The following is a 12,844-nucleotide window of genomic DNA, read 5'->3' on the forward strand; positions in this document are numbered from 1 at the left end:
CACAGAAGGTGTGCGAGACATCCAAGCACATAAAATACAACCTCGATGCGTGTCATTTTCTTTTTACAACCAGCGGGTACAGTTTACTCCCTGCCCCTGTTTGTGATGTGCATGTATATATTTTTTAATGCGTGTGCCTATTTGCAGTATTTCTGGGGCCGGTTGTCCTTCATCAGCCTGAAGAGAATGGATGGAGATGACTGTGGTGCAGCCTTGCTCAGAGCACAATTGGCGGGGGTGCTTTACATGATTGCTACGACTCAGTCCGACATGGGAGTGAAATCTTACCTGGGAGCTATAATATAACCTGGGTTCTGAATTTACATGCATATTTATGGTATAAACCTCCAACCTGCAGTCACAAAGGAGCCGATCATTGGGACCTCATTGTTACTGAATCTGGCAAGTTTAGGGGAAAAGTTTCTAGAAAGAAAAAAGAGAAAAAAACACAGGCAAGATTTTAGGTCCTAGGGATTTTTAAATCCTTGAAACGCATTTGATTGTTGGTGTATTGACGGAAAACGGTATTGCAAAAATTTGAATTTGCAGGGGGTAGAGGGAATGAAAAGGATTTCTGTCAGGATTATCCAATCTTTGTCTGATTATCCGGGGAAACATGGAGCTGTGTCAGGTAGAGGAGGTTGTAATTGTGGGTGCGCAGTTTCTGTTTACTACCAGTGTGAGTGCGTGCACATGTCCAAACTGTGCCTGTTCCTGTGGGTGAGTGTCTGTTACTCCTTTGAAAAGCAGTGGCATTTTGTACGCTGATTGAGATAATTAGCATGAGAATCGAACCATCACAACGCACTAGTACGCTGTATGATTACCTCTGTGTATCTTTCAATTCAACTCGTCTGTCAGCATTTACCTTTCTGGCTTTGCGAACAGAGAGCATCTCTTTGGCTGCGACATGAAAGAACTAGTCCAAATTGTAGAGGCGTTTGTTGTTCCACATGAAGCAGATCAATGCCTGGCTGTCAAACTGACATTTTGTCAGAGAGGCTAGCGCCATAACCTTTATTGTGACGCACGCTCGTCTTTCAAGTGGAAAGGTTCGGCACTTACGACAGGATCATTTTGAGGTAGCTTTAGGGAAACTGATTAAATGTGCTGCCATTACAGGAGGTCGTGGCTAAGAAATGGAATCCTCTGAAGAATTGTGACAAAGAAAAATGTGAAACGTTGAACCTCGGCTTACATTATGTGTTTGGAACCAACCAGGGTGGGGTAAAATGGAGCTCCCAACTTAAATTATCAAAATGACTTTTTACTTTATTACTTAAAACTGGGTTGTCTCTGAAAATTTCAGTTCATTTGCATAGCATCATAGAAAAAGCCAGACAGTGGAAAGCAGCAGCAGTGGGCAAGACTGCAGGAAAGAGCAAAACATCAGGAGGAGCCGAGCAAATGTTAATGGAGGTGATGGATTTCTGTTGTTAGTTAATGTGCACAGTGGAGACCCCCACACGTCCTCGTTACGGGAGTCACAAGGCGTTCTCTTTTTTAGAGCTACTGCCTTGTGTAGTGTTTTCTGACGGTCAATGGTCTCCTTCTCTTTGACTCAAGTACCCACCTGTAAGGCCGGCGAGGTACTAGCACATGTTGGCTCTGCAGTCGTCCTTTATGCTCTTTTCCCAGTAGGTGCTGGGGGGCGACCAAAGGGGGCAAGCAAAATTGTGATGAGGTGAGGTCGGCCCGCGCTTGTGCCAAACTGTTCGGCCTCATCAAACGTCTCCTCTGTGATTACTGTCCCCTTCACATGGACGTAGTAGGCCAGCTGCTCTGCCACCTGTCCGTGTGTAAGAATGAAGCGGACGAGAAATTAATCAGAGTGGTGGTGGCAGCGGAGAGAGGGAGAGATATAAAGGAGGACATGGGGATTACAGGAAAGGGGTGAAAGGACTGCATGAAAAAGAAAGTTGAAATGAGAAAAAGGGCAGAGATGGGAATGTGTGTCGAGAGAAGGAGAAAGCAAAAGAGAGAAATTAAAGGAGTGGAGAAGAGAAGGGAGACAGGGGAAGGACAAAGAGCAGGACCATAATGGGGATACAAAATTTCAAAAAGGCGCAGTACACACAGAACAATACACACCCTGAAATACGTAATTACATTGTGGCATTCAGAGATTCTCTTTTGTGATCTCTCGAAGGCAGGAAACCACCGCAGCCATGGAATGGAAGATGTTTTTATTAATTCCTGTGGGCCTCTTTAGATGCAGCTCACTTGGTATTCAGGGACATCATTACCAAAATCTACAAAAGCTCTTATCAGTTATAATGCTGCAAAGCACAGCGCGTGCGTGTGTGTGTGGTTAACAGTGATCTCTGCCTCACATCTCTTGGCTTCTGAGGAGAATGGGCAGCCCAGCTTTATTACAGGGTTTTTGACTTTTCCATTAGTCCGAATGAAAGCTAAGCAGGTATCAGACAAGCTGGACCAGGCTGCACAAACAGCCTGAACAAAGGCCTCCCAACACCTCTCTCTGATGGGGCCAAGCAGCTACACGCACACTCAGCTCACTACACAAGACCAATTAAAAAAAAGAAGAAAAACATAATCTGCTCCGTCATTACTTCAAGCTACTATTTTCACTTTTAAAATGTGTTAACTGCTTGAACCCACTCACAGGAATTAAGCAGCCCTCCCTGGGATTTTCAATGTCAGAAATTTCATTATAGGGCTCAATGGGGCACAACTCTTTCATTAAGGGCTCCATAACACATGTCTCACTGGGGCTCAATCATTATGTGTTGGTGCAGCAACCCACTGCAGCTACATTGGGTCGAGGGGAGGGGAGTGGGGAGAGGTCGGCTGCACCTGTGAGGGCAAGGAGGACCCCTCCCGCTGCCGTGCTTGTGATGGAGGTGTCCTCGGGGGAATTATGCAGGTTCCTCTTTGTGTCCTCCATACGCAAGTCCTTGGTTACACGAGGAATGATCCACAGAACTAATAACTTCAGCTGGATTGTGGGTGCAAGGACGAGAGAGAGAGAGAAAGGTGCTGATTCAGTGCCAGACTGTCGCCGTGCTACTGTGCACGCCACACCCAAGAGAAATGGGGAGAATAGTTAGCGCAATTACACCCAATGACATGTATCCCCCAATTATAACGATGTATATCATAATTGGAGAAGGCTGTGTTCTAACTCTTTGACCCCCCCTCTCTCCATCCCCCAGCCCACCTGGCGCCATTCCTCACCGGCAATTTAAACACACAAGCAGGTGGTGCCTGAGCTACCTCCGATATTACCCAAATGATATCACTATGCAGATTAGACCGGGAGCTGTCTTGTCGAATAATGCAAACAGGAAGGTACAGCAAAATGTGTGTGAATGTAGGTGTGTGTCTCTGTGCGAGTGTGTGTGTGATCACGTCCCACGCTCAGCAGCTGTTAGTTTCAGGAGGGAGTGTGTGTACACGCACACACTCATGCACACACACACACACACTTACATAAACACTGCAGAGAACAGAGTATGGGTCACCGCATGTAAATGCCAGCAGTGTGTTCCCAGGCAGAGAGCGGTAATTAATTCTAGTAATTCAATTGATGAGATGACAGTGACGGTGCAGGTTAGCCGAGTGCACACCGGCGGTCTCAACCTGCTCGCCACGTTCTACAAAATCTGCCTTTTTCCTGCGTTGACATTCGTTAGCACTGATGCCTTTGTAAGAAAAATTGTTAAATGGAATTAGATTAAAGGAAGAACAACAGAGAAATAGTTGAAAGAACTACTTTGCCACGTTGTTGTAAGGCACTGACTGTTCTTCAGTAATCAGATTTGTCCAAGCATTCAGCTGTCGCCAAACATCTAAAGCAGCATGGGACAAGAAAAACCTAGTTTCCTTCATCAGATTAAAAGATAAAGGAGACCCAAGTTAGCACAGTGGGAACAGAAACCTAATAATGTAATTGTATACACTTAACTCTTAACTTCCAGTTGTAAAGCTATTGTGCTGGGGCACAGTGTCATTTGGATTTCTGATCGAATCAAAAATCCCACTGAACCTAAAAAGGCATCTGTGTTGAACCTCATTTTATTAAATATGGAGTTTAACCATTAAACAAATCGTAGCTGCACAGCTGCTGTTACATATTAATGCTTTCTCCAACTCCCAGCCTCGACCCAATAACCTGGTGTCACACTGAAACCAGGCCAGAGCAAAGGAATCAATCTCCAATGCAGGAATTTCTTTCGTGTCAAGATTCAACACACATGTTGGTCCTATGCAACAGAAAGGTTTAGACTGTCTTACTTAGAGGTCAGGTGACAAATGGAAAAACTCTATTGGGAGAGGAGAGAAAAGAATTATCTTTGACAGGTCAAGTAATAACACCTGGAACACACTGGGAGCATGTGCAGCGGGTTTCTCACAGCATGTCCTGCTGCTGCGTGATGTTTCTGGCATGACTACTGTATTTCCTCAAATAAAACTAGGCCTATATACTGAGTAAATCCTAGGACTCGACAGTATGAAGCTGTACATCTTCTGGTTCTGCAATATAACAATAAAGTCCGTGTTAAAACAAATGGATAGAGTCAACAGACCACAGTGCTTTAACTTTGATTGGGGACAGGAAGTTTTGCATTTATTTATGTTCGGTAAATATAGATATAGACATTGAAACTGTGGTGAAAGCTCTTGTATGCTTAGCTGTGAACTGCATGGGGTGGAAAATAGGCGAGACCCGGATTCTGTAGAAAGCTCACGCAGACATTATGGCCGCTCTGAGCTGATAGCATGGCTCGCCGAAAAGAAAAGCACAACGTTCCGTGACACACTTGTATCCAGTGTGGCCCAGGCCTCTGGCCATATGTTCTGGTTCTGCTATTATCACTACAGAACTAAAAAATATCATGGTCCAGAAGCTTAAACAAACATGAGGTAGCTCAAAAAAACTTTCTTGAATTCTTCTGAGTCTGAACGACATGGCAGCAGAGTCCTGGGAGTCTTGTCTTTGGCTTCAGATGAGAGCAGTGCATGTTCACAAACACGGTCGTTGTAGAACATAAGGATAACATGACCCTCAATTGAACGATATACCAGTTTAATTTACGTCTGCGACGTGGATAATGTAGTTCTAACCCTGCAGAGTGCCTGTCGGTGGTTGGGAAACTATGACCATCAATTCTTCACTGCTGACAGGGTTTCCATTCAACTGATGACTTTAGCAGGTTACTGGTGCACAGGCAGAGTCTGGCACTTCTTGTTCCACCAAAGCCTTCTCACAGCCATCAACCATTTTTGTACAGCATGTGAGCACACATAGTACTGTATATGCAATGACATATGCACAAAACATTAAACAGACATTTGAAATACAGTAATATGTTGAAGGACACCAATTTTCATAATTACATCTGGTTCACATTGTCAGAATAATCTCGCCTCACTATTCCCCCTTTGGTTACTTTGAGCACTGTCATTACTTTTGACAGTAGTCTGGACTTCAGGGTTCATGTAATTGTGCTGAGACCCACTATTGTATAAATGAAAAATGCACGCCCAAACTCCTGAGGAGGAAACAAATATAATTCACAAGGTTTCTTCCTCCCTGAGGGAATCACATAATTATATGATTAGGCATTTTAGAGGTGAACTATACAGGATAATTACCTGATGTCTTAGTCAATTTAAAGAATCGCTGGACACCACATCAAATAAAAATAATGTTCATGGAATGTTAAAGTGTGGAAGAGGCATCACCTTGTAATTGCACAATGACATAATCTTAAATTACATAATTGGATAAACATTCATTTCAATACACCAAGAGCTTCACTTGTACTTTACATATGTGCAAACCCTTATATCCAATCATGGCAAATTCTCCTAAAAGGAGACAAATGTTTTTATTTGTTTCAAATGACCAGCAGGGGGCATATAGTTTTTTTCTGTATGAAGCTCCAATTTTCACTTGATTTTTAAAGTCAGTAAACATTTTCTTAGGTAGTTTATGATATTAATTTCTCGTATAAAGTCTACAATGAATCGTAATGATATTTTTATATTCATTTAGAGTCCAATACACGATAAAGCACGGTATACATTGGGTCGTGGATACGATGTAATTCAGTGATGCCAGGGTTACGGCCCGCGGGCCGGACCCGGCCCGACTGTACATCACATCCGGCCCGAGGGTGATAAGGGGAGAATATAAATTTTAATTTAATTTTGATGGAATTTAAAAAAAAAAAAAAAATTAAAATTTTCGGTGGACTCCGTTAGTTGGTCTGTTGCTGCTGCCCGCCTCAGCTGCAGCAGCGCCGGTAGTGCTGATCGAGATGTTGTCAAAGAAGAGGAAGGTCGACACTGAAGCTCGCATCTTTCAGGATAGATGGAGAGAAAATTATTTCTTTTGGGAAGTAGGAGGCAAACCCGTGTGTCTTATCTGTCGTCAACAAGTGGCTGTACTAAAGGAGTACAACATCAAACGACACTACGAGACCCACGCCGAGAAATACGGCGAGTACACAGGGCAACTCCGGACTCAAAAGCTAAACGAGCTAGCATCATCGCTACAGAAAGAGGAAGCCGTATTCTCCAAATGTCGAGATACACACGAAGGTTCGTTTTATTTTAATACATATTGTAACGAACTGATAGTTGAGCTCTGTTCTGTTTGACTGCTTGATATGTGGTTGTTATGAATGTTCCGCTAAGTACACCGTGTTGAATAAGTACTGAGATGTCCTGAGTGTCTGTGAATAGGTCGGGGTCGGACATGTGACAGTTCTTGACCAATGGCTGTGTGGGATGACAGGCTCTCATTGGCTGGTTCGTTGGCGTGTCAGGGGTGAATGAGGAAGTGGAGGAAGAAGACGAGTGTTGATTGATTGATTGATAGATAGATAGATAGATAGATAGATAGATAGATAGATAGATAGATAGATAGATAGATAGATAGATAGATAGATAGATAGATAGATAGATAGATAGATAGATAGATAGATAGATAGATAGATAGATAGATAGATAGATAGATAGATAGATAGATAGATAGATAGATAGATAGATAGATAGATAGATAGATAGATAGATAGATAGATAGATAGATAGATAGATAGATAGATAAACAGATGGTAATGTTATTGTTAGACAGTATATAAGAATAGTACAGTATATATAGTATATAATATAACATAATATATATTTATATATGATAGTAATTATACCAATATAAAAGCAGTATATAGTAATAATGGCAGCAACAGTATATATACTAATAATAGTAATAGTGATATAATAATAGTAATTATAACATGTACACATGTATAAATATGTGTATATAGACTTATGTATACAAAGAATATACAGAGAGTATGATATATTTTATAATTTCCAGTGTGATATGGGGGGGAGGGAATAAAAGGGGCTGGGGTTGACTGATAGCCAGGCTAGTGCCATAAAGGCACATGGGTGTGTGGAAATATGGGTTGGTGACTGGTGATGACTGGCAAAGTTAATGTGCCTCATCTGTTATTGAGCCAATTTAGTTTTTAGATAGCTCATATTTGCCTATTTTTTCAAGAACCGTTTTGTTTTACTAATTCCTACTGGATATTCAATCACATGGTCTAATGTTGGACTACTTTATTCTGGCGCTTTCTTTCTGTGACTCGTTTAGGCCTACTTGGCCTGGCCTTCTTTTAATTGGCTTTATTTTGCATTGACTTGTTTTCATGTGCAAGCCTTCAATAAATATAATAAAAGTAATTAACAGTTTACACTTTTGTTTTTTATAGGAAATGTGTTTTGTTGGCACCTAGTCTATTTTGTTGCGTTTCTAATTTATAAATGTAGGCTACTTGCATGGATAGGAAAATGTAACGTTTTTAGAGGGTAACTGTCTCCTGCTTTAGGCTATGTAATTTTAGGCCTCATTGTGAGGCTATTTTGGTGCCGATGCAATTTCTTATTGATGTGTAGGCCTTCATGAATAATTTCAAATAACCTACCTATCCATGTGTTGAGTCAGTGTTTGGCCTTTTCAGTCCGAAAGTGTAATCCGGCCCCCTGAGGTCTTGCTTGAAAAAATCTGGCCCCCTGTCCAATTTCACCCTGGCATCCCTGATGTAATTGAAAGCTAGTATTGTCCAATGGCTGCACCACAGCTCCTTCAATTATGGTTACTTCTGGTTTAAAAATACTAAGATGATGCTGGATAAAATACCAGACTCGAGGTTTCAAACCAGCAGCTCACAAAGCAATGGCTGAAGTGAAAGTGGTAGTTTCCTCTGATGTATTATGTGAAATTGTGTCTGCTAAAGTTCTGCAAAGTTAAAAAGCTCAAAGTCTGTGGTAAAGAGAGTTCCTTAGAAACAACAGAAACACAATCACACTGGAAGTGAGCAACAGCTGGTGTTACTTTATGCAGCAAATTTCTTGTGTTTCTTGCTGCAGTCAAGTGAGCCGACGTTTGTGAAAACCAGTCAGGTCAGTCGCCGCTGAAAATGTGATACCTGTCTTTTTGAGGGGCCATGGTACAGGTGGGATTTTCCTTTTTGGGTGCTACAAGCACCTGTAGTGTGACAACCCAAATAAGAAAGAATCAAAATTCAAATGGCAACTGCTTTGTCCAGGTTTTCGCAAACGACGGCTCACTTGACCGTAGTAATTAACTGCTCATTTAATGTTCCATGTCCGATTTCCCTCACGTCTGTTGTGGTTGTGTTGTGTCTTTTGCATACATGTTTTCTGTTAAAGCGCTTGTGTGACACATCTCAGCCCCTGTATTAAAGAGACAGGTGCTAAAGCCAAGCTTTTAAGACAGACTGGAAAGAGAAGCTGCAGCACTGGGCTGTAGGAGGACAGAAATGTGTTAAATATGTAAGAGTAATAACCCAATTGAATATCATGAACCTGACTATGAGCATAACTTGTCTACTTTTTTGAAACTTTAAAACTGTGGTCATCAGTAAGTGAAAGCTTAATGTTTAAATAAAAACAGCCCCTTTTTGAACTACGAGGTGTGTGTAATGTTTTCACACATGGAGCATGCATGTCCGTATGTGTAGCCATCATTAGTGTTTACCTTCAGGTTGGGCCTCCTGTGGCTGCAGCAGACATTATCCTGACCACAGCACCTGGATCAGATTAAAAAAACACAGCAGATACAAAAAGTCAAACTCATGGAAGTAAAAGAAGGTAAGAAAAAGAAAAAAGTACGTAGAAGACTTGTCTAACTACAGACTCTTCAATGCCACAGCTTTGTGTTTTTTTAAGTAAAGCTGAAACAGTTGCATGGGATCATGGTAGCGGTTTTAATGTTATAGAGCCTAGCAACTATGCAAGCACCTGAGCTTGTGACAAACGTATCACTCCCATCTTCCCCACCAACTCCTGATGCAGAGATTGACAGCTCGGGCCTGTTGGGAGCACCATGAATAATTTGTGGGCAGAAAAGAGCTGCAGGCAGGCGGAAAACTCTGAGACAAAAGTAATAAAATGGTGAAGTCAACAGCTTCATGAACTATTTATCTTTCTGGAACCGATATGTCTTCCTTCAGTCTCTTGCTGTACTGTTCCACTTCAGCCACCTCACTTGTCAAAGCCCACAGCAGTCCAGGCTTTATTGAAACTTTGATTCAGTTTCCCAAGATGTCACTTTCTAAGGACTGTGTGCAATAAAGGGGACAGGTTATTGGGGAAAAGAAGGAGAGGGACTAATGAAAAAAGAAACCTTTACTAGCCAAGAAAAAACAAAAGCAAATAAACTCCATACTAGGAGTGGATGAAGAAGCACAAAAGTTGACAATGATCAATAACATTAATATGGGCTGCTGCAGACAGCCTGCTTCAGGCAGAGTAACTATCAGCGGGTGGAAAAGACAGTAGCGACAAATCAAAGCTACTGTGCGATATTAAGCCTTCAATAGTTTCTGTGGGTTCTTGTTATGCAGAGAGATCCCTCTTTTTTAATTAACAGGTCACACACCTTTATACAAACCAAACACTGCATACTGTGCCACATGGAAAAAGAGAGAAAACCTTGATTTACAGGTGCAAATTGCTCCTGACACTTTATGAAGAAATTGTGCTGACAGTAAGCCAAACCAGGAGGGTCAGCTTGGCTCGGCCGGTCACTGATACTGTAAAAACAAACCAGAAGCCTCTGCTTCACGCTCATGGAAATATTGTGGTTTCCCCAAAAATTAGCAAACATAATGGAGCAAATTGTAGTAACCATGAGAAGTGTGTTGACGCTGCTCTATCCAAGATTAGTAATGTTAGCCGCTGTATATGTGTGAAAAGAGTTATACCAAACACAGATTCTTGTTTAAGTCCCATCCCTAAGTTATGCTGCTCCAGGCCTAGACTGGTGGGGGAACTCCCATCATGCACTGAGCACGACCTCTCTCTCTCCTCACGTATTTTATCATATTAATCACGAACATTGTGGGGGTTTTCTCTGTCTCTCTGTATAATGTTGATCTCTCTCTCTCATAGAGCTACAGGATCCAGATCTGACACAGCTGGCTATTAAAAGGCCGAAACACCTGATGTCCAACTGAAAATGATTATTTTATTATATTATTTTCATTATAACAACCAGTCGGAGGTTCCTTCCAGTTAAAGAGGGAGTTTGTTCTCGCCACAGTCACCACTGTGCTGCTCATTGTGGGAACTGGAGGGTTCCTTTAAACATTTTAAATTATCCAACACAATATGTTATGATTTGGCGCCTAAAATTTAAACTTTTATTTTGGTTCATTAATTTTTTGTGAAGCACTTTGTACACTTATTATTGCTATTATTATTATTATCAACTGGTGGTGCTATCATTAATAACATCATTACAGCTATAAGTATCACTCTCATTAGTTTGCCACAATAGGCTACAAATAAAATTGAATTGAGTTAAATATTTACCTCCTCTTTGCAGGTAGCTTCTCAGAGTTAACAACATGGAGGAAGAACTTTCTGCAGCAGCCCCTCTACATGACTTCCTCCTGGATGTTTAACCGGCAGCTGCACTGACGCAGTAACAATGGCTGCCGTTCTTACAGTAGTGACTTTAACTTGCCTCAGCACAGATGAAGCTAGCAAGGAAGCTAAAGGGAAGTGTCCCTGTAAGCTAGCATGCTAAGTAGCAACTTCCTGCTACAGGCACACCCCCACAGAAGATTATTATTACTACACAGGAGCCTTTTCTTACAGTGACACAAGATGGCCGCTATTAAAAGGTGTAGCACTGCATGCTGGGTATTATTTTAACTGCCATAATCAATATATTTCAATTAGTTACACCTGTGCATCAGGAGCCAAATTGTCTGCTGTTTCTTGTTTTAATTAGCTTAACACATAACAGTTTCAGCATGAAACGTTAGCACCATGTCTTTGAATGTGACGTGATGTTCATAATGATCTTTTCAGTAGTTATGATGAAGTGAAAATTATTACTGCTGTGTTACCTTTGAGTGAGAGCTCCATGTCTTCATCCCAGGAGCTCCTGAGTCCATGGAGGCCGCCATATTGCCCCAGCATCTTTGTACAGTAGCCCAGAGGGGACACACACTGGTTTTAGCTCAGAGGCCCTTTGAGTTTTTCTCTAAGCTAAAAACATGGATCATGAGCTTTATATAACATGTTGTGTTGCCAACTAAATACTTTGGATTTTTCCTGTAAATCAAATGTTTTCTACATTCAGATTTTGAGAAGAAATTGACGGGTTCAATTATTATTTCAGGGAAAGAAGAAGAAATATATTTCTTGAGACAAAAATCACAATGTTTGTAGAAGACTGTTTATTTGGACCCTTTTCATTTTGTATGGGAAATATTAAATTCGCAAATGCACATGGACGAAAAAGAAACCACTCAAACAATAACACAAGATAGAAATCAGAGTATTGAAAAATTACATGGATGGAAGAATAGTAAAGCAAAGTAGTAATAGTAAAACAGTAGAAGTTTGTTAAATTTGTTAGACATATATAGTTTTGCTTGAATTTAACTTGTTTAGGGTGGAATTTAAATGTTTTTTAGATAATACTTCATTTTACTGTATCATTTTTTTTCAATAAATAGACAAATAAGAACTTCACATGCTGAATAATAAAGTAAAGAAAAATTCTCCGTAATAGTTCTGTTTTCTCCCCTTGTGGCTCCACCGCACATGTTTGTTATTGGGAAATTATGACTGCGCTTCATTTTTTATTAGTTAATAAAAATGTCATCTGAGATTGATAGTGTTTACATTGTAAGACCATCATTCTTTTAGGCTGTTTATGTAAACCTTCTTTTTCAGGCGATGCTCATTAAGTCAATGCTAGCGCTGTCTCACTCAGCACTGGTTCGCTTTTCTTATATCTTCAAATTCAGTCCCACATATTTGCTCAAATTATACAGAGTCATACAAAATTAACGTGGTTTGTTTTAATTAGCTAATTAGCTGCCGAGTCATCAGCAGTCCCAGGGAAGCGCATCGCAGCCTTGTGAGATATAGCCCGATGCAAACTCCTGCTAAAGCCATGTAAACACTTGTTAGTTAAATTTATGACTGAGGGCCATTTTGTTATTTAAATAGCTGGGGAAGTGCATCTTCATTAAAATCGAGTCAAATGCTCCTCGTCTGTTCTCCTTGTAGGTTTGAGTGAAAGCGGCGTGAAGAAGACCGAGTGTTTATGTGGATTTTTCAGTTTGTCAGTGAAGTGCTCCCTGTGGTCGAACACAAGCATGAGACGCTGCTGTTCTTCATGTATGATGCGGCCGTTTCTTACGATTTGACCAAGCTTAAAAAGATCACGGTGAGAACTGCCGGGGCCCCTGGAGCGGCCCCATCAGCAGGTTGACCCCCAGGTTGAGCACAGCCACTTTTATCATTTCCTCTTGAGGTGCTG

Source organism: Limanda limanda, chromosome 22 (assembly GCF_963576545.1).
Source record: "Limanda limanda chromosome 22, fLimLim1.1, whole genome shotgun sequence".
Lineage (NCBI taxonomy): Eukaryota > Metazoa > Chordata > Actinopteri > Pleuronectiformes > Pleuronectidae > Limanda > Limanda limanda.